Raw genomic sequence first — 19,480 nt, 5'->3', positions numbered from 1 at the left:
TTCACAGGCCTTTGTACGAGATGTTCCCGGTAGGCTGTTAGAGGACTGTGCAGAGCGAGTTGTTTCTTAGCTTCCCAGAGAGCTGGAAGCAAGATGCTTTGGGGCCCGTTAATTTTATACCCTGCTACTTTGCTGTAGTTGTTGATTATTTCTAATAGTTTTTCTGTGGATTCTTTGGGGTTTTTTATGTATAAGATCATGTCGTCTGCAAACAACGCGAGTTTTACTTCTTCGTTACCTATTTGGATTCCTTTTATTTTTTTTTCCTGCCGAATTGCTCTGGCCAGCACCTCCAGTACTATGTTGAATAGGAGTGGTGAAAGTGGGCACCCTTGTCTTGTTCCTGTCCTCAGACGGATGGCTTTCAGCTTTTGTCCATTGAGTATGCTGTTGGCTGTGGGTCTATCATATATGGCCTTTATTATGTTGAGGTACTTTCCTTCTATAATCATTTTACTGAGGGTTTTTATCATAAATGGGTGTTGGATCTTGTCGAATGCTTTCTCTGCGTCTATTGAGATGATCATGTGGTTTTTGTTTTTCATTTTGTTGATGTAGTGTATCACGTTGATTGACTTGCGGGTGTTGAACCATCCCTGTGTCCCTGGTATAAATCCCACTTGATCATGGTGTATAATCTTTTTGATGTATTGCTGTAATCGGTTTGCCAAAATTTTGTTGAGGATTTTTGCATCTATGTTCATCAGTGATATCGGCCTGTCGTTCTCCTTCTTTGTGTTGTCCTTGTCAGGTTTGGGGATCAGAGTGATGTTGGCTTCATAGAATGTGTTAGGGAGTTCTCCATCTTTCTCAATTTTCTGGAACAGTTTGAGGAGAATAGGTACAAAGAACTCACACTGCTTAACAACAAAAAAACAAACAACCCGATCCAAAAATGGGCAGAGGACATGAACAGACATTTCTCAAAAGAAGATAGGAATATGGCCAATAGACACATGAAAAGATGTTCATCATCGCTAATCATCAGGGAAATGCAAATCAAAACTACACTAAGATATCACCTTACCCCCGTTAGATTGGCAAAAACATCCAAAACCAAGAACGACAAATGTTGGAGAGGTTGTGGAGAAAGAGGAACCCTCATACACTGTTGGTGGGAATGCAAACTGGTACAGCCACTATGGAAAACAGTATGGAGATTTCTCAAAAAGTTAAAACTAGAAATACCCTATGACCCAGCCATCCCATTACTGGGTATCTATCCTAAGAACCTGATATCAGATATCTCAAGAGTCCGTTGCACCCCTATGTTCATCGCAGCATTATTTACAATAGCCAAGACGTGGAACCAGCCTACATGCCCAGAAAATGATGATTGGATAAAGAAGATGTGGTATATATACACAATGGAATACTACTCAGCCATAAAAAAAGACGACATTGGCCCCTTCACAACAATGTGGATGGACCTCGAGGGCATTATGTTAAGCGAAATAAGTCAGTCAGAGAAAGACGAACTCTATATGACTCCACTCATAGGTGGAAATTAGTATATTGAGAAGGAGATCTGATCGGTGGTTACCAGGGAAAAGGGGGGGTGGGGGAGGGCACGGAGGGGGAATTGGTGTTCCCAAAACATGACTAACAAAAATGTACAACTGAAATTTCACAAGCTTGTAATCCATCATAACATTAATAAACAACAACAAAAAAAGATGCTTTGGGGCCCATCTGCCCCTATGGAAAGAACGCAGCACTTTGTGCCTTGCAGCTCTAGGGCAATGTAGCACACCCAGAGCAGAAGTTCTACTTCAGCCAGATCAGGCCCGCAAAGAAACTGCGTTTCACAGGCCTTTGTAAGAGATGTTCCCGGTAGGCTGATAGAGCACTGTGCAGAGCGAGTTGTTTCTTAGCTTCCCAAAGAGCTGGAAGCAAGATGCTTTGGGGCCCTTCTCACCCTTTGGCAAGAAGGCAGCACTTTCTGCCTTGCAGCTCTAAGGCAATGTAGCACACCCAGAGCAGAAGTTCTACTTCAGCCAGATCAGCCATGCAAAGAAACTGCGTTTCACAGGCCTTTGTAAGAGATGTTCCCGGTAGGCTGTTAGAGCACTGTGCAGAGCGAGTTGTTTCTCAGCTTCCAAAAGAGTTGGAAGCAAGATGCTTTGGGGCTCATCTGCCCCTTTGAGATGAAGGTAGCACTTTGTGCCTTGCAGCTCTAGGGCAATGTAGCACACCCAGAGCAGAAGTTCTACTTCAGCCAGATGAGGCCTGCAAAGAAACTGCGTTTCACAGGCCTTTGTAAGAGATGTTCCCGGTAGGCTGTTAGAGCACTGTGCAGAGCAAGTTGTTTCCTAGCTTCCCAACGAGCTGGAAGCAAGATGCTTTGGGGCCCTTCTCATCCTTTGGAAAGAAGGCAGCACTTTGTGCCTTGCAGCTCTAGGGCAATGTAGCACACCCAAAGCAGAAGTTCTACTTCAGCCACATCAGACCTGCAAAGAAACTGCGTTTCACAGGCCTTTGTAAGAGATGTTCCCTGTAGGCTGTTAGAGAACTGTGCAGAGCGAGTTGTTTCTTAGCTTCCCAAGGAGCTGGAAGCAAGATGCTTTAGGGACCATCTGCCCTTAAGGAAAGAAGGCAGCACTTTGTGCCTTGCAGCTCTAGGGCAATGTAGCACACCCAGAGAAGTTGTTCTACTTCTGCCAGGTCAGGCCTGCAAAGAAACTTCGTTTCACAGGCCTTTGTAAGAGATGTTCCCGGTAGGCTGTTAGAGCACTGTGCAGAGCGACTTGTTTCTTAGCTTCCCAAAGAGCTGGAAGCAAGATGCTTTGGGGCCCTCTCACCCTTTGGAAAGAAGGCAGCACTTTGTGCCTTGCAGCTCTAGGGCAATGTAGCACACCCAGAGCCGAAGTTCTACTTCAGCTAGATCAGACCTGCAAAGAAACTTCGTTTCACAGGCCTTTGTAAGAGATGTTCCCGGTAGGCTGTAAGAGCACTGTGCAGAGCGACTAGTTTCTTAGCTTCCCAGAGAGCTGGAAGCAAGATGCTTTGGGGCCCATCTGCCCATATGGAAAGAACGCAGCACTTTGTGCCTTGCAGCTCTAGGGCAATGCAGCACACCCCGAGCAGAAGTTCTACTTCAGCCAGATCAGGCCTGCAAAGAAACTGCGTTTCACAGGCCTTTGTAAGAGATGTTCCCGGTAGGCTGTTAGAGCACTGTGCAGAGCGAGTTGTTTCTTAGCTTCCCAGAGAGCTGGAAGCAAGATGCTTTGGGGCCCGTTAATTTTATACCCTGCTACTTTGCTGTAGTTGTTGATTATTTCTAATAGTTTTTCTGTGGATTCTTTGGGGTTTTTTATGTATAAGATCATGTCGTCTGCAAACAACGCGAGTTTTACTTCTTCGTTACCTATTTGGATTCCTTTTATTTTATTTTCCTGCCGAATTGCTCTGGCCAGCACCTCCAGTACTATGTTGAATAGGAGTGGTGAAAGTGGGCACCCTTGTCTTGTTCCTGTCCTCAGAGGGATGGCTTTCAGCTTTTGTCCATTGAGTATGCTGTTGGCTGTGGGTGTATCATATATGGCCTTTATTATGTTGAGGTACTTTCCTTCTATACCCATTTTACTGAGGGTTTTTATCATAAATGGGTGTTGGATCTTGTCGAATGCTTTCTCTGCGTCTATTGTGATGATCATGTGGTTTTTGTTTTTCATTTTGTTGATGTAGTGTATCACGTTGATTGACTTGCGGGTGTTGAACCATCCCTGTGTCCCTGGTATAAATCCCACTTGATCATGGTGTATAATCTTTTTGATGTAGTGCTGTAATCGGTTTGCCAAAATTTTGTTGAGGATTTTTGCATCTATGTTCATCAGTGATATCGGCCTGTAGTTCTCCTTCTTTGTGTTGTCCTTGTCAGGTTGGGGGATCAGAGTGATGTTGGCTTCATAGAATGTGTTAGGGAGTTCTCCATCTTTCTCAATTTTCTGGAACAGTTTGAGGAGAATAGCTACAAAGAACTCACACTGCTTAACAACAAAAAAACAAACAACCCGATCCAAAAATGGGCAGAGGACATGAACAGACATTTCTCAAAAGAAGATATGAATATGGCCAATAGACACATGAAAAGATGTTCATCATCGCTAATCATCAGGGAAATGCAAATCAAAACTACACTAAGATATCACCTTACCCCCGTTAGATTGGCAAAAACATCCAAAACCAAGAACGACAAATGTTGGAGAGGTTGTGGAGAAAGAGGAACCCTCATACACTGTTGGTGGGAATGCAAACTGGTACAGCCACTATGGAAAACAGTATGGAGATTTCTCAAAAAGTTAAAAATAGAAATACCCTATGACCCAGCCATCCCATTACTGGGTATCTATCCTAAGAACCTGATATCAGATATCTCAAGAGTCCGTTGCACCCCTATGTTCATCGCAGCATTATTTACAATAGCCAAGACGTGGAACCAGCCTACATGCCCAGAAACTGATGATTGGATAAAGAAGATGTGGTATATATACACAATGGAATACTACTCAGCCATAAAAAAAGACGACATTGGCACCTTCACAACAATGTGGATGGACCTCGAGGGCATTATGTTAAGCGAAATAAGTCAGTCAGAGAAAGACGAACTCTATATGACTCCACTCATAGGTGGAAATTAGTATATTGAGAAGGAGATCTGATCGGTGGTTACCAGGGAAAAGGGGGGTGGGGAGAGGGCACGGAGTGGGAAGTGGTGTTCCCACAACATGACTAACAAAAATGTACAACTGAAATTTCACAAGCTTGTAATCCATCATAACATTAATAAACAAACAAAAAAAAAAGATGCTTTGGGGCCCATCTGCCCCTATGGAATGAACGCAGCACTTTGTGCCTTGCAGCTCTAGGGCAATGTAGCACACCCAGAGCAGAAGTTCTACTTCAGCCAGATCAGGCCCGCAAAGAAACTGCGTTTCACAGGCCTTTGTAAGAGATGTTCCCGGTAGGCTGTTAGAGCACTGTGCAGAGCGAGTTGTTTCTTAGCTTCCCAAAGAGCTGGAAGGAAGATGCTTTGGGGCCCTTCTCACCCTTTGGCAAGAAGGCAGCACTTTGTGCCTTGCAGCTCTAAGGCAATGTAGCACACCCAGAGCAGAAGTTCTACCTCAGCCAGATCAGGCAGGCAAAGAAACTGCGTTTCACGGGCCTTTGTAAGAGATGTTCCCGGTAGGCTGTTAGAGCACTGTGCAGAGCGAGTTGTTTCTCAGCTTCCAAAAGAGTTGGAAGCAAGATGCTTTGGGGCTCATCTGCCCCTTTGAAATGAAGGCAGCACTTTGTGCCTTGCAGCTCTAGGGCAATGTAGCACACCCAGAGCAGAAGTCCTACTTCAGCCAGATCAGGCCTGCAAAGAAACTGCGTTTCACAGGCCTTTGTAAGAGATGTTCCCGGTAGGCTGTTAGAGCACTGTGCAGAGCGAGTTGTTTCTTAGCTTCCCAGAGAGCTGGAAGCAAGATGCTTTGGGGCCCGTTAATTTTATACCCTGCTACTTTGCTGCAGTTGTTGATTATTTCTAATAGTTTTTCTGTGGATTCTTTGGGGTTTTCTATGTATAAGATCATGTCGTCTGCACACAACGCGAGGTTTACTTCTTCGTTACCTATTTGGATTCCTTTTATTTTTTTTTCCTGCCGAATTGCTCTGGCCAGCACCTCCAGTACTATGTTGAATAGGAGTGGTGAAAGTGGGCACCCTTGTCTTGTTCCTGTCCTCAGAGGGATGGCTTTCAGCTTTTGTCCATTGAGTATGCTGTTGGCTGTGGGTCTATCATATATGGCCTTTATTATGTTGAGGTACTTTCCTTCTATACCCATTTTACTGAGGGTTTTTATCATAAATGGGTGTTGGATCTTGTCGAATGCTTTCTCTGCATCTATTGAGATGATCATGTGGTTTTTGTTTTTCATTTTGTTGATGTAGTGTATCACGTTGATTGACTTGCGGGTGTTGAACCATCCCTGTGTCCCTGGTATAAATCCCACTTGATCATGGTGTATAATCTTTTTGATGTAGTGCTGTAATCGGTTTGCCAAAATTTTGTTGAGGATTTTTGCATCTATGTTCATCAGTGATATCGGCCTGTAGTTCTCCTTCTTTGTGTTGTCCTTGTCAGGTTGGGGGATCAGAGTGATTTTGGCTTCATAGAATGTGTTAGGGAGTTCTCCATCTTTCTCAATTTTCTGGAACAGTTTGAGGAGAATAGGTACAAAGAACTCACACTGCTTAACAACAAAAAAACAAACAACCCGATCCAAAAATGGGCAGAGGATATGAACAGACATTTCTCAAAAGAAGACATGAATATGGCCAATAGACACATGAAAAGATGTTCATCATCGCTAATCATCAGGGAAATGCAAATCAAAACTACACTAAGATATCACCTTACCCCCGTTAGATTGGCAAAAACATCCAAAACCAAGAACGACAAATGTTGGAGAGGTTGTGGAGAAAGAGGAACCCTCATACACTGTTGGTGGGAATGCAAACTGGTACAGCCACTATGGAAAACAGTATGGAGATTTCTCAAAAAGTTAAAAATAGAAATACCCTATGACCCAGCCATCCCATTACTGGGTATCTATCCTAAGAACCTGATATCAGATATCTCAAGAGTCCGTTGCACCCCTATGTTCATCGCAGCATTATTTACAATAGCCAAGACGTGGAACCACCCTACATGCCCAGAAACTGATGATTGGATAAAGAAGATGTGGTATATATACACAATGGAATACTACTCAGCCATAAAAAAAGACGACATTGGCCCCTTCACAACAATGTGGATGGACCTCGAGGGCATTATGTTAAGCGAAATAAGTCAGTCAGAGAAAGACGAACTCTATATGACTCCACTCATAGGTGGAAATTAGTATATTGAGAAGGAGATCTGATCGGTGGTTACCAGGGAAAAGGGGGGGTGGGGGGAGGGCACGGAGTGGAAAGTGGTGTTCCCACAACATGACTAACAAAAATGTACAACTGAAATTTCACAAGCTTCTAATCCATCATAACATTAATAAACAAAAAAAAAAAAAGATGCTTTGGGGCCCATCTGCCCCTATGGAAAGAACGCAGCACTTTGTGCCTTGCAGCTCTAGAGCAATGTAGCACACCCAGAGCAGAAGTTCTACTTCAGCCAGATCAGGCCCGCAAAGAAACTGCGTTTCACAGGCCTTTGTAAGAGATGTTCCCAGTAGGCTGTTAGAGCACTGTGCAGAGCGAGTTGTTTCTTAGCTTCCCAAAGAGCTGGAAGCAAGATGCTTTGGGGCCCTTCTCACCCTTTGGCAAGAAGGCAGCACTTTGTGCCTTGCAGCTCTAAGGCAATGTAGCACACCCAGAGCAGAAGTTCTACTTCAGCCAGATCAGGCATGCAAAGAAACTGCGTTTCACAGGCCTTTGTAAGAGATGTTCCCGGTAGGCTGTTAGAGCACTGTGCAGAGCGAGTTGTTTCTTAGCTTCCCAAAGAGCTGGAAGGAAGATGCTTTGGGGCCCTTCTCACCCTTTGGCAAGAAGGCAGCACTTTGTGCCTTGCAGCTCTAAGGCAATGTAGCACACCCAGAGCAGAAGTTCTACCTCAGCCAGATCAGGCAGGCAAAGAAACTGCGTTTCACGGGCCTTTGTAAGAGATGTTCCCGGTAGGCTGTTAGAGCACTGTGCAGAGCGAGTTGTTTCTCAGCTTCCAAAAGAGTTGGAAGCAAGATGCTTTGGGGCTCATCTGCCCCTTTGAAATGAAGGCAGCACTTTGTGCCTTGCAGCTCTAGGGCAATGTAGCACACCCAGAGCAGAAGTCCTACTTCAGCCAGATCAGGCCTGCAAAGAAACTGCGTTTCACAGGCCTTTCTAAGAGATGTTCCCGGTAGGCTGTTAGAGCACTGTGCAGAGCGAGTTGTTTCTTAGCTTCCCAGAGAGCTGGAAGCAAGATGCTTTGGGGCCCGTTAATTTTATACCCTGCTACTTTGCTGCAGTTGTTGATTATTTCTAATAGTTTTTCTGTGGATTCTTTGGGGTTTTCTATGTATAAGATCATGTCGTCTGCACACAACGCGAGGTTTACTTCTTCGTTACCTATTTGGATTCATTTTATTTCTTTTTCCTGCCGAATTGCTCTGGCCAGCACCTCCAGTACTATGTTGAATAGGAGTGGTGAAAGTGGGCACCCTTGTCTTGTTCCTGTCCTCAGAGGGATGGCTTTCAGCTTTTGTCCATTGAGTATGCTGTTGGCTGTGGGTCTATCATATATGGCCTTTATTATGTTGAGGTACTTTCCTTCTATACCCATTTTACTGAGGGTTTTTATCATAAATGGGTGTTGGATCTTGTCAAATGCTTTCTCTGCGTCTATTGAGATGATCATGTGGTTTTTGTTTTTCATTTTGTTGATGTAGTGTATCACGTTGATTGACTTGCGGGTGTTGAACCATCCCTGTGTCCCTGGTATAAATCCCACTTGATCATGGTGTATAATCTTTTTGATGTAGTGCTGTAATCGGTTTGCCAAAATTTTGTTGAGGATTTTTGCATCTATGTTCATCAGTGATATCGGCCTGTAGTTCTCCTTCTTTGTGTTGTCCTTGTCAGGTTGGGGGATCAGAGTGATTTTGGCTTCATAGAATGTGTTAGGGAGTTCTCCATCTTTCTCAATTTTCTGGAACAGTTTGAGGAGAATAGGTACAAAGAACTCACACTGCTTAAAAACAAAAAAACAAACAACCCGATCAAAAAATGGGCAGAGGACATGAACAGACATTTCTCAAAAGAAGATATGAATATGGCCAATAGACACATGAAAAGATGTTCATCATCGCTAATCATCAGGGAAATGCAAATCAAAACTACACTAAGATATCACCTTACCCCCGTTAGATTGGCAAAAACATCCAAAACCAAGAACGACAAATGTTGGAGAGGTTGTGGAGAAAGAGGAACCCTCATACACTGTTGGTGGGAATGCAAACTGGTACAGCCACTATGGAAAACAGTATGGAGATTTCTCAAAAAGTTAAAAATAGAAATACCCTATGACCCAGCCATCCCATTACTGGGTATCTATCCTAAGAACCTGATATCAGATATCTCAAGAGTCCGTTGCACCCCTATGTTCATCGCAGCATTATTTACAATAGCCAAGACGTGGAACCAGCCTACATGCCCAGAAACTGATGATTGGATAAAGAAGATGTGGTATATATACACAATGGAATACTACTCAGCCATAAAAAAAGACGACATTGGCCCCTTCACAACAATGTGGATGGACCTCGAGGGCATTATGTTAAGCGAAATAAGTCAGTCAGAGAAAGACGAACTCTATATGACTCCACTCATAGGTGGAAATTAGTATATTGAGAAGGAGATCTGATCGGTGGTTACCAGGGAAAAGGGGGGGTGGGGGGAGGGCACGGAGTGGAAAGTGGTGTTCCCACAACATGACTAACAAAAATGTACAACTGAAATTTCACAAGCTTCTAATCCATCATAACATTAATAAACAAAAAAAAAAAAGATGCTTTGGGGCCCATCTGCCCCTATGGAAAGAACGCAGCACTTTGTGCCTTGCAGCTCTAGGGCAATGTAGCACACCCAGAGCAGAAGTTCTACTTCAGCCAGAGCAGGCCCGCAAAGAAACTGCGTTTCACAGGCCTTTGTAAGAGAAGTTCCCGGTAGGCTGTTAGAGCACTGTGCAGAGCGAGTTGTTTCTCAGCTTCCAAAAGAGTTGGAAGCAAGATGCTTTGTGGCTCATCTGCCCCTTTGAAATGATGGCAGCACTTTGTGCCTTGCAGCTCTAGGGCAATGTAGCACACCCAGAGCAGAAGTTCTACTTCAGCCAGATCAGGCCTGCAAAGAAACTGCGTTTCACAGTCCTTTGTAAGAGATGTTCCCGGTAGGCTGTTAGAGCACTGTGCTGAGCGAGTTGTTTCTTAGCTTCCCAGAGAGCTGGAAGCAAGATGCTTTGGGGCCGGTTAATTTTATACCCTGCTGCTTTGCTGTAGTTGTTGATTATTTCTAATAGTTTTTCTGTGGATTCTTTGGGGTTTTCTATGTATAAGATCATGTCGTCTGCAAACAACGCGAGTTTTACTTCTTCGTTACCTATTTCGATTCCTTTTATTTTTTTTTCCTGCCGAATTGCTCTGGCCAGCACCTCCAGTACTATGTTGAATAGGAGTGGTGAAAGTGGGCACCCTTGTCTTGTTCCTGTCCTCAGAGGGATGGCTTTCAGCTTTTGTCCATTGAGTATGCTGTTGGCTGTGGGTCTATCATATATGGCCTTTATTATGTTGAGGTACTTTCCTTCTATACCCATTTTACTGAGGGTTTTTATCATAAAAGGGTGTTGGATCTTGTCGAATGCTTTCTCTGCGTCTATTGAGATGATCATGTGGTTTTTGTTTTTCATTTTGTTGATGTAGTGTATCACGTTGATTGACTTGCGGGTGTTGAACCATCCCTGTGTCCCTGGTATAAATCCCACTTGATCATGGTGTATAATCTTTTTGATGTATTGCTGTAATCGGTTTGCCAAAATTTTGTTGAGGATTTTTGCATCTATGTTCATCAGTGATATCGGCCTGTAGTTCTCCTTCTTTGTGTTGTCCTTGTCAGGTTGGGGGATCAGAGTGATGTTGGCTTCATAGAATGTGTTAGGGAGTTCTCCATCTTTCTCAATTTTCTGGAACAGTTTGAGGAGAATAGCTACAAAGAACTCACACTGCTTAACAACAAAAAAACAAACAACCCGATCCAAAAATGGGCAGAGGACATGAACAGACATTTCTCAAAAGAAGATATGAATATGGCCAATAGACACATGAAAAGATGTTCATCATCGCTAATCATCAGGGAAATGCAAATCAAAACTACACTAAGATATCACCTTACCCCCGTTAGATTGGCAAAAACATCCAAAACCAAGAACGACAAATGTTGGAGAGGATGTGGAGAAAGAGGAACCCTCATACACTGTTGGTGAGAATGCAAACTGGTACAGCCACTATGGAAAACAGTATGGAGATTTCTCAAAAAGTTAAAAATAGAAATACCCTATGACCCAGCCATCCCATTACTGGGTATCTATCCTAAGAACCTGATATCAGATATCTCAAGAGTCCGTTGCACCCCTATGTTCATCGCAGCATTATTTACAATAGCCAAGACGTGGAACCAGCCTACATGCCCAGAAACTGATGATTGGATAAAGAAGATGTGGTATATATACACAATGGAATACTACTCAGCCAGAAAAAAAGACGACATTGGCCCCTTCACAACAATGTGGATGGACCTCGAGGGCATTATGTTAAGCGAAATAAGTCAGTCAGAGAAAGACGAACTCTATATGACTCCACTCATAGGTGGAAATTAGTATATTGAGAAGGAGATCTGATCGGTGGTTACCAGGGAAAAGGGGGGGTGGGGGGAGGGCACGGAGGGGGAAGTGGTGTTCCCACAACATCACTAACAAAAATGTACAACTGAAATTTCACAAGCTTGTAATCCATCATAACATTAATAAACAAAAAAAAAAAAAAAGATGCTTTGGGGCCCATGTGCCCCTATGGAAAGAACGCAGCACTTTGTGCCTTGCAGCTCTAGGGCAATGTAGCACACCCAGAGCAGAAGTTCTACTTCAGCCAGATCAGGCCCGCAAAGAAACTGCGTTTCACAGGCCTTTGTAAGAGATGTTCCCGGTAGGCTGTTAGAGCACTGTGCAGAGCGAGTTGTTTCTTAGCTTCCCAAAGAGCTGGAAGGAAGATGCTTTGGGGCCCTTCTCACCCTTTGGCAAGAAGGCAGCACTTTGTGCCTTGCAGCTCTAAGGCAATGTAGCACACCCAGAGCAGAAGTTCTACTTCAGCCAGATCAGGCAGGCAAAGAAACTGCGTTTCACGGGCCTTTGTAAGAGATGTTCCCGGTAGGCTGTTAGAGCACTGTGCAGAGCAAGTTGTTTCCTAGCTTCCCAAAGAGCTGGAAGCAAGATTCTTTGGGGCCCTTCTCATCCTTTGGAAAGAAGGCAGCACTTTGTGCCTTGCAGCTCTAGGGCAATGTAGCACACCCAAAGCAGAAGTTCTACTTCAGCCACATCAGACCTGCAAAGAAACTGCGTTTCACAGGCCTTTGTAAGAGATGTTCCCTGTAGGCTGTTAGAGAACTGTGCAGAGCGAGTTGTTTCTTAGCTTCCCAAGGAGCTGGAAGCAAGATGCTTTAGGGACCATCTGCCCTTAAGGAAAGAAGGCAGCACTTTGTGCCTTGCAGCTCTAGGGCAATGTAGCACACCCAGAGATGTTGTTCTACTTCTGCCACGTCAGGCCTGCAAAGAAACTTCGTTTAACAGGCCTTTGTAAGAGATGATCCCGGTAGGCTGTTAGAGCACTGTGCAGAGCGACTTGTTTCTTAGCTTCCCAAAGAGCTGGAAGCAAGATGCTTTGGGGCCCTGTCACCCTTTGGAAAGAAGGCAGCACTTTGTGCCTTGCAGCTCTAGGGCAATGCAGCACACCCCGAGCAGAAGTTCTACTTCAGCCAGATCAGGCCTGCAAAGAAACTGCGTTTCACAGGCCTTTGTAAGAGATGTTCCCGGTAGGCTGTTAGAGCACTGTGCAGAGCGAGTTGTTTCTTAGCTTCCCAGAGAGCTGGAAGCAAGATGCTTTGGGGCCCGTTAATTTTATACCCTGCTACTTTGCTGTAGTTGTTGATTATTTCTAATAGTTTTTCTGTGGATTCTTTGGGGTTTTTTATGTATAAGATCATGTCGTCTGCAAACAACGCGAGTTTTACTTCTTCGTTACCTATTTGGATTCCTTTTATTTTATTTTCCTGCCGAATTGCTCTGGCCAGCACCTCCAGTACTATGTTGAATAGGAGTGGTGAAAGTGGGCACCCTTGTCTTGTTCCTGTCCTCAGAGGGATGGCTTTCAGCTTTTGTCCATTGAGTATGCTGTTGGCTGTGGGTCTATCATATATGGCCTTTATTATGTTGAGGTACTTTCCTTCTATACCCATTTTACTTAGGGTTTTTATCATAAATGGGTGTTGGATCTTGTCGAATGCTTTCTCTGCGTCTATTGAGATGATCATGTGGTTTTTGTTTTTCATTTTGTTGATGTAGTGTATCACGTTGATTGACTTGCGGGTGTTGAACCATCCCTGTGTCCCTGGTATAAATCCCACTTGATCATGGTGTATAATCTTTTTGATGTAGTGCTGTAATCGGTTTGCCAAAATTTTGTTGAGGATTTTTGCATCTATGTTCATCAGTGATATCGGCCTGTAGTTCTCCTTCTTTGTGCTGTCCTTGTCAGGTTGGGGGATCAGAGTGATGTTGGCTTCATAGAATGTGTTAGGGAGTTCTCCATCTTTCTCAATTTTCTGGAACAGTTTGAGGAGAATAGCTACAAAGAACTCACACTGCTTAACAACAAAAAAACAAACAACCCGATCAAAAAATGGGCAGAGGACATGAACAGACATTTCTCAAAAGAAGATATGAATATGGCCAATAGACACATGAAAAGATGTTCATCATCGCTAATCATCAGGGAAATGCAAATCAAAACTACACTAAGATATCACCTTACCCCCGTTAGATTGGCAAAAACATCCAAAACCAAGAACGACAAATGTTGGAGAGGTTGTGGAGAAAGAGGAACCCTCATACACTGTTGGTGGGAATGCAAACTGGTACAGCCACTATGGAAAACAGTATGGAGATTTCTCAAAAAGTTAAAAATAGAAATACCCTATGACCCAGCCATCCCATTACTGGGTATCTATCCTAAGAACCTGATATCAGATATCTCAAGAGTCCGTTGCACCCCTATGTTCATCGCAGCATTATTTACAATAGCCAAGACGTGGAACCAGCCTACATGCCCAGAAACTGATGTTTGGATAAAGAAGATGTGGTATATATACACAATGGAATACTACTCAGCCATAAAAAAAGACGACATTGGCCCATTCACAACAATGTCGATGGACCTCGAGGGCATTATGTTAAGCGAAATAAGTCAGTCAGAGAAAGACGAACTCTATATGACTCCACTCATAGGTGGAAATTAGTATATTGAGAAGGAGATCTGATCGGTGGTTACCAGGGAAAAGGGGGGTGGGGGGAGGGCACGGAGTGGGAAGTGGTGTTCCCACAACATGACTAACAAAAATGTACAACTGAAATTTCACAAGCTTGTAATCCATCATAACATTAATAAACAAACAAAAAAAAAAGATGCTTTGGGGCCCATCTGCCCCTATGGAATGAACGCAGCACTTTGTGCCTTGCAGCTCTAGGGCAATGTAGCACACCCAGAGCAGAAGTTCTACTTCAGCCAGATCAGGCCCGCAAAGAAACTGCGTTTCACAGGCCTTTGTAAGAGATGTTCCCGGTAGGCTGTTAGAGCACTGTGCAGAGCGAGTTGTTTCTTAGCTTCCCAAAGAGCTGGAAGGAAGATGCTTTGGGGCCCTTCTCACCCTTTGGCAAGAAGGCAGCACTTTGTGCCTTGCAGCTCTAAGGCAATGTAGCACACCCAGAGCAGAAGTTCTACCTCAGCCAGATCAGGCAGGCAAAGAAACTGCGTTTCACGGGCCTTTGTAAGAGATGTTCCCGGTAGGCTGTTAGAGCACTGTGCAGAGCGAGTTGTTTCTCAGCTTCCAAAAGAGTTGGAAGCAAGATGCTTTGGGGCTCATCTGCCCCTTTGAAATGAAGGCAGCACTTTGTGCCTTGCAGCTCTAGGGCAATGTAGCACACCCAGAGCAGAAGTCCTACTTCAGCCAGATCAGGCCTGCAAAGAAACTGCGTTTCACAGGCCTTTGTAAGAGATGTTCCCGGTAGGCTGTTAGAGCACTGTGCAGAGCGAGTTGTTTCTTAGCTTCCCAGAGAGCTGGAAGCAAGATGCTTTGGGGCCCGTTAATTTTATACCCTGCTACTTTGCTGCAGTTGTTGATTATTTCTAATAGTTTTTCTGTGGATTCTTTGGGGTTTTCTATGTATAAGATCATGTCGTCTGCACACAACGCGAGGTTTACTTCTTCGTTACCTATTTGGATTCCTTTTATTTTTTTTTCCTGCCGAATTGCTCTGGCCAGCACCTCCAGTACTATGTTGAATAGGAGTGGTGAAAGTGGGCACCCTTGTCTTGTTCCTGTCCTCAGAGGGATGGCTTTCAGCTTTTGTCCATTGAGTATGCTGTTGGCTGTGGGTCTATCATATATGGCCTTTATTATGTTGAGGTACTTTCCTTCTATACCCATTTTACTGAGGGTTTTTATCATAAATGGGTGTTGGATCTTGTCGAATGCTTTCTCTGCGTCTATTGAGATGATCATGTGGTTTTTGTTTTTCATTTTGTTGATGTAGTGTATCACGTTGATTGACTTGCGGGTGTTGAACCATCCCTGTGTCCCTGGTATAAATCCCACTTGATCATGGTGTATAATCTTTTTGATGTAGTGCTGTAATCGGTTTGCCAAAATTTTGTTGAGGATTTTTGCATCTATGTTCATCAGTGATATCGGCCTGTAGTTCTCCTTCTTTGTGTTGTCCTTGTCAGGTTGGGGGATCAGAGTGATTTTGGCTTCATAGAATGTGTTAGGGAGTTCTCCATCTTTCTCAATTTTCTGGAACAGTTTGAGGAGAATAGGTACAAAGAACTCACACTGCTTAACAACAAAAAAACAAACAACCCGATCCAAAAATGGGCAGAGGATATGAACAGACATTTCTCAAAAGAAGATATGAATATGGCCAATAGACACATGAAAAGATGTTCATCATCGCTAATCATCAGGGAAATGCAAATCAAAACTACACTAAGATATCACCTTACCCCCGTTAGATTGGCAAAAACATCCAAAACCAAGAACGACAAATGTTGGAGAGGTTGTGGAGAAAGAGGAACCCTCATACACTGTTGGTGGGAATGCAAACTGGTACAGCCACTATGGAAAACAGTATGGAGATTTCTCAAAAAGTTAAAAATAGAAATACCCTATGACCCAGCCATCCCATTACTGGGTATCTATCCTAAGAACCTGATATCAGATATCTCAAGAGTCCGTTGCACCCCTATGTTCATCGCAGCATTATTTACAATAGCCAAGACGTGGAACCACCCTACATGCCCAGAAACTGATGATTGGATAAAGAAGATGTGGTATATATACACAATGGAATACTACTCAGCCATAAAAAAAGACGACATTGGCCCCTTCACAACAATGTGGATGGACCTCGAGGGCATTATGTTAAGCGAAATAAGTCAGTCAGAGAAAGACGAACTCTATATGACTCCACTCATAGGTGGAAATTAGTATATTGAGAAGGAGATCTGATCGGTGGTTACCAGGGAAAAGGGGGGGTGGGGGGAGGGCACGGAGTGGAAAGTGGTGTTCCCACAACATGACTAACAAAAATGTACAACTGAAATTTCACAAGCTTCTAATCCATCATAACATTAATAAACAAAAAAAAAAAAAGATGCTTTGGGGCCCATCTGCCCCTATGGAAAGAACGCAGCACTTTGTGCCTTGCAGCTCTAGAGCAATGTAGCACACCCAGAGCAGAAGTTCTACTTCAGCCAGATCAGGCCCGCAAAGAAACTGCGTTTCACAGGCCTTTGTAAGAGATGTTCCCAGTAGGCTGTTAGAGCACTGTGCAGAGCGAGTTGTTTCTTAGCTTCCCAAAGAGCTGGAAGCAAGATGCTTTGGGGCCCTTCTCACCCTTTGGCAAGAAGGCAGCACTTTGTGCCTTGCAGCTCTAAGGCAATGTAGCACACCCAGAGCAGAAGTTCTACTTCAGCCAGATCAGGCATGCAAAGAAACTGCGTTTCACAGGCCTTTGTAAGAGATGTTCCCGGTAGGCTGTTAGAGCACTGTGCAGAGCGAGTTGTTTCTTAGCTTCCCAAAGAGCTGGAAGGAAGATGCTTTGGGGCCCTTCTCACCCTTTGGCAAGAAGGCAGCACTTTGTGCCTTGCAGCTCTAAGGCGATGTAGCACACCCAGAGCAGAAGTTCTACCTCAGCCAGATCAGGCAGGCAAAGAAACTGCGTTTCACGGGCCTTTGTAAGAGATGTTCCCGGTAGGCTGTTAGAGCACTGTGCAGAGCGAGTTGTTTCTCAGCTTCCAAAAGAGTTGGAAGCAAGATGCTTTGGGGCTCATCTGCCCCTTTGAAATGAAGGCAGCACTTTGTGCCTTGCAGCTCTAGGGCAATGTAGCACACCCAGAGCAGAAGTTGTACTTCAGCCAGATCAGGCCTGCAAAGAAACTGCGTTTCACAGGCCTTTGTAAGAGATGTTCCCGGTAGGCTGTTAGAGCACTGTGCAGAGCGAGTTGTTTCTTAGCTTCCCAGAGAGCTGGAAGCAAGATGCTTTGGGGCCCGTTAATTTTATACCCTGCTACTTTGCTGCAGTTGTTGATTATTTCTAATAGTTTTTCTGTGGATTCTTTGGGGTTTTCTATGTATAAGATCATGTCGTCTGCACACAACGCGAGGTTTACTTCTTCGTTACCTATTTGGATTCCTTTTATTTTTTTTTCCTGCCGAATTGCTCTGGCCAGCACCTCCAGTACTATGTTGAATAGGAGTGGTGAAAGTGGGCACCCTTGTCTTGTTCCTGTCCTCAGAGGGATGGCTTTCAGCTTTTGTCCATTGAGTATGCTGTTGGCTGTGGGTCTATCATATATGGCCTTTATTATGTTGAGGTACTTTCCTTCTATACCCATTTTACTGAGGGTTTTTATCATAAATGGGTGTTGGATCTTGTCAAATGCTTTCTCTGCGTCTATTGAGATGATCATGTGGTTTTTGTTTTTCATTTTGTTGATGTAGTGTATCACGTTGATTGACTTGCGGGTGTTGAACCATCCCTGTGTCCCTGGTATAAATCCCACTTGATCATGGTGTATAATCTTTTTGATGTAGTGCTGTAATCGGTTTGCCAAAATTTTGTTGAGGATTTTTGCATCTATGTTCATCAGTGATATCGGCCTGTAGTTCTCCTTCTTTGTGTTGTCCTTGTCAGGTTGGGGGATCAGAGTGATTTTGGCTTCATAGAATGTGTTAGGGAGTTCTCCATCTTTCTCAATTTTCTGGAACAGTTTGAGGAGAATAGGTACAAAGAACTCACACTGCTTAAAAACAAAAAAACAAACAACCCGATCAAAAAATGGGCAGAGGACATGAACAGACATTTCTCAAAAGAAGATATGAATATGGCCAATAGACACATGAAAAGATGTTCATCATCGCTAATCATCAGGGAAATGCAAATCAAAACTACACTAAGATATCACCTTACCCCCGTTAGATTGGCAAAAACATCCAAAACCAAGAACGACGAATGTTGGAGAGGTTGTGGAGAAAGAGGAACCCTCATACACTGTTGGTGGGAATGCAAACTGGTACAGCCACTATGGAAAACAGTATGGAGATTTCTCAAAAAGTTAAAAATAGAAATACCCTATGACCCAGCCATCCCATTACTGGGTATCTATCCTAAGAACCTGATATCAGATATCTCAAGAGTCCGTTGCACCCCTATGTTCATCGCAGCATTATTTACAATAGCCAAGACGTGGAACCAGCCTACATGCCCAGAAACTGATGATTGGATAAAGAAGATGTGGTATATATACACAATGGAATACTACTCAGCCATAAAAAAAGACGACATTGGCCCCTTCACAACAATGTGGATGGACCTCGAGGGCATTATGTTAAGCGAAATAAGTCAGTCAGAGAAAGACGAACTCTATATGACTCCACTCATAGGTGGAAATTAGTATATTGAGAAGGAGATCTGATCGGTGGTTACCAGGGAAAAGGGGGGGTGGGGGGAGGGCACGGAGTGGAAAGTGGTGTTCCCACAACATGACTAACAAAAATGTACAACTGAAATTTCACAAGCTTCTAATCCATCATAACATTAATAAACAAAAAAAAAAAAGATGCTTTGGGGCCCATCTGCCCCTATGGAAAGAACGCAGCACTTTGTGCCTTGCAGCTCTAGGGCAATGTAGCACACCCAGAGCAGAAGTTCTACTTCAGCCAGAGCAGGCCCGCAAAGAAACTGCGTTTCACAGGCCTTTGTAAGAGAAGTTCCCGGTAGGCTGTTAGAGCACTGTGCAGAGCGAGTTGTTTCTCAGCTTCCAAAAGAGTTGGAAGCAAGATGCTTTGTGGCTCATCTGCCCCTTTGAAATGATGGCAGCACTTTGTGCCTTGCAGCTCTAGGGCAATGTAGCACACCCAGAGCAGAAGTTCTACTTCAGCCAGATCAGGCCTGCAAAGAAACTGCGTTTCACAGTCCTTTGTAAGAGATGTTCCCGGTAGGCTGTTAGAGCACTGTGCTGAGCGAGTTGTTTCTTAGCTTCCCAGAGAGCTGGAAGCAAGATGCTTTGGGGCCGGTTAATTTTATACCCTGCTGCTTTGCTGTAGTTGTTGATTATTTCTAATAGTTTTTCTGTGGATTCTTTGGGGT

This window comes from Equus asinus, chromosome 1 (genome assembly GCF_041296235.1).
Source record: "Equus asinus isolate D_3611 breed Donkey chromosome 1, EquAss-T2T_v2, whole genome shotgun sequence".
NCBI classification, from domain to species: Eukaryota; Metazoa; Chordata; class Mammalia; order Perissodactyla; family Equidae; genus Equus; species Equus asinus.
This window is presented reverse-complemented; position numbering follows the sequence as displayed.